Source organism: Mandrillus leucophaeus, unplaced genomic scaffold (assembly GCF_000951045.1).
Source record: "Mandrillus leucophaeus isolate KB7577 unplaced genomic scaffold, Mleu.le_1.0 Scaffold223, whole genome shotgun sequence".
Taxonomy (NCBI): Eukaryota; Metazoa; Chordata; class Mammalia; order Primates; family Cercopithecidae; genus Mandrillus; species Mandrillus leucophaeus.
This window is the reverse complement of record NW_012102288.1, coordinates 2,690,482-2,694,234: the sequence shown is the minus strand read 5'-3', so window position 1 is coordinate 2,694,234 and position 3,753 is coordinate 2,690,482. Positions and strand designations below refer to the sequence as shown.

The 3,753-nt window shown below is 42.4% G+C and overlaps 1 pseudogene; it reads right to left on the bottom strand.

Annotated features, from left to right (window-relative positions):
• Positions 1–564: 564 nt before the first annotated feature.
• On the bottom strand, positions 565–2,333 carry LOC105540629 (annotated as a pseudogene).
• Between the last annotated feature and the right edge of the window lie 1,420 nt (positions 2,334–3,753).

The following is a 3,753-nucleotide window of genomic DNA, read 5'->3' as shown; positions in this document are numbered from 1 at the left end:
TTTTTTTGCAATTACAGAGTGATATTCAGTTAATGGAACAACAATTATTTGGTATAAGCTGTATCAGAGACAACTGAAGATGAAAAAAACTACCATTGCCATATATAACTAATTTGTGCTGTGCACCAAAAAGAACTTGTTTGAAATTTCCATGCTAATTTACAACCCCCATACTTTACCAGGCAAGGTTAGTGGTTATTGAAAATACCACCAGGCGTGGTGGCATGTGCCTGCAATCCCAGCTACTCAGGAGGCCAAGGCAGGAGAATCGCTTGAACCTGGGAGGCAGAGGATGGAGTGAGCCAAGATGGTGCCACTGCACTCCAGCCTGGGTGACAGAGGAGACTCCATCTCAAAATATAAAAAGAAAAAAATACCACCAGGACAGGGCTATCTAAAGACACATTTCGGTAGTGTGTTAAATTATACAAAAGAAGACACTGTGTGGTTTAAAAACAAATTTTACACAGCCTTACATTTCATTTTTTTTCTTTAAAGGGAGTGAGTTGTGTACAGGCAGGCTAAATGCTTTACAGACAAGAAAAAAAAGCTAGAACCAACTTACTAATGATCATTTTCTTCTTCATTTTCATCTCTTCATCTCCCTCTCCTCACCCTCTTCATTTTCCTCAGCTTCCTCCTCTTTTTCTTGCCTTTTTTCAGCCTTGACAAGTCCCTTTTTTGCTGCATCAGGCTTTCCTTTAGCTCAATATGCAGCAAGAGCCTTTGTGCATTTTTCCTTCAGCTTTGCAGCCTTCTTTTCCTAAGGCTGCTTGTCACCTGCAGCGGTGTCATTCCACATCTCTCCTGGTTTCTTCGCAGCGTCACCAATGGACAGGCCAGGATGTTTTGGGCAACACTCAGAACAGAACAGAAAAAAGGCTGAAGGAGGCCTCTTGGGTGCCTCGGGATCCTTGAACTTCTTTCTTGTCTCCCCTTTAGAAGGGATATAGGTTTTCATTTCTCTTTCATTACGGGCCTTGTCCGCCTTTGCTGTATCTTCAAATTTTCCTTTCTCTTTAGCAGACATGGTCTTCCACCTCTCTGGGCACTTCTTAGAAAACTCTGAGAAGTTGACTGAAGCATCCGGATGCTTCTTCTTATGCTCCTCCTGACAAGTTTGCACAAAAAATGCGTATGATGACATTTCGCCTCTTGGCTTCTTAGGATCTCCTTTGCTCACGTTGAGTAATTTTTCCTTGGTGAGGCAGAGTCGCCCAGTTTCTGTCTGGCTCTCACTTGTCCTGGTGTTGTCTCTATCGAGAGGATGATAATTTAAAAGTTTTAAATAAGCATATCTTATCCTTCAGTTCTCTAAAGCAGGTTTTATACGAAATCTGAATCTGACTGAAAATGTTACTGTTCATTCTTTTCAAAGTTCCGAGTAGTGAAGCCACAAAAGGAATTTCTCATTTTCTTGGTATGGCTTATGCAAATAAAAACTGGTGGCTAAGACCTAAAGAACACAGTTTTAATCTCTGAAATGCTGATGACTTCAGGCAGAAGCACAGATGGGTAGGGAGAGGGAGGCAAACGGAGAGATTTCTCTCCCATGATCACGTTGTCCCAAAAAGGGTCCTTGTGTACAGTTTATAAGGTCACATATTGACACAATGATTGTTAAGACCTTGATAAAAAGAGTCGGAGGAAGCCAGTGTGAAATATTCAATGACATTTCAGTGGTGAGGCCTTGAGGCATATAAAGAAGGTCATCAAAGTTTGCCATCTCTTTTATCTGCTCTTGCCCACCTCTGCCTAGATGTTACAAATGAAGGAAATATTTGTTGAGAATATATTCATCTGAATGCACTACGTGAATAACGAGAATGTTGCAATAATGTGTGACGGTATATGTTGGCTCTTTCAATATTAAGGACCTCGTATTGTCCTTTACTAAGCTTAAGGCTTGTCCAAACAAGATTAAATAAATACATACAAACAGCCTCCTCCCTCCTCCAGTAAACCCAAATAAATCTGATCAGCCTGAAATGATTTCTACAATAGCTCCCACGGCTATCAGGATTTAGTCTCATCTCCTGGCAAAGCCAACCCAGCCCCGCATGAACCCCCCCACCCTCTGCCTCCATCCTTCTCACTCCCTTACTCCCCGCTGACCCCACCACCCCACCCCCCATGTTAACTGTGAGGTCCTTGACGTGCACGCTCCCTCCTCACAACTCCAAGCCTTTCTTTCTCCTGTTCCCTTTACCTCTATGTCTGTCTACTTTCACCTGTCCTTCCACATTTAATTCTGACATCACCTCCTCCTGGAGGCTTTCCTGCACTGTCTGCTTGCTCACACCAAGACTGGTGCCTCGCCAGTGTGTGCCCATGCATGCTGTCCAGGCCTCCACCACAGGGTTCTACTGAATGGAAACACTTTGTCTTTTCCTGTTTACTGTTTCTTATTGTTGTTATTGTTGTTGAGACAGAGTCTCGCTCTGTTGCCCAGGCTGGAGTGCAGAGGTACGATCTCAGCTCACTGTAGCCTCCACCTCCCTGGTTCAAGCAATTCTCCTGCCTCAGCCTCCCAAGTAACTGGGGTTACAGGCATGCGCCACCACACCCTGGCTAATTTTTGTATTTTTAGTAGAGATAGGGTTTCACCATGTTGGTTAGGCCGGTCTTGAACTCCTGACCTCAGGTGATTCGCCTACCTTGGCCTCCCAAAGTACTGGGATTATGGGCGTGAGCGACTGCACCCAGATTCCTGTTTACTGTTTCTTTTCTCTTAATACAAAACCTGTCAGATACCTAGTGTTGAATGTACATTTGATGAATGAATGGTTTAATCAGAGTTTGTTTCTAATTTTGTTTCCAGCCCACATTAGCTTATTCAACTGTGTGCAAAAGTGGATGAGGACAAATAATTGTTAAATTGTTTGCTTGACTAAAAATGTTTTACTGATAGTGACCTGAAAATTAGTGGGAGAAGTAATGATGGTTACTGAACAAACTGCCAACTTGGATTCTGATTTTCTGCTGTGAATCATTTCTTTAAACTTTGAAAGCTTTTAAAATTATTTTTCTGGGTATAACAATAATGTGGCTAACTAAAAATAATGAAGATCATGTTTATTGTAGATGTGTGCTAAACATCCTTGTTTTGTTGCAACTGCTACAATTGCAACCCCCACATCACTTCCTTTCCCCACTCTGCCTGCTCCTAGCATACATGCGGGCATGTGCGCATGCACACACAAACACACACACACACACATCCCTAGACTAAACCTTACCAGATTTAGTCTTTTAATAGAGTCCTATAAGATACATTTCACCACATTTCCAAAGTTATAATGGATCTTGGAAGGGAAAGCTATGGAAAACAGTGATAGAGACACACTTATCACACAACGATACAGCTCCCTTTTGATCTCTTCAAACAAACCAAGAAACAAAGAGCGAAAATCATCTAAGAATTCAAAACTGCTGAACTACTCCCATTGCACTGAGTCATGTGGATCTGTGTCAAGTACACAATCAGTTCTGCAAGTCAGCTGATAGACAGAAAAGAGTTACTTCAGAAAGATCATCTCAGGGAGCTTATTATACTGCCTTTGAAGTAGTGAGTTCAGTGAACTTGAACTGGATACTTGAAGTCTCTGATTTCTGCTATCACTGGAAAAGAATTACTTTTTTTTTTTTTTGATACAGAGTCTCACTTTGTTGCTCAGGCTGGAGTGCAATGGCGCAATCTCGGCTCACTGCAACCTCTGCCTCCCGGGTTCAAGTGATTCTCCTGCCTCAGCC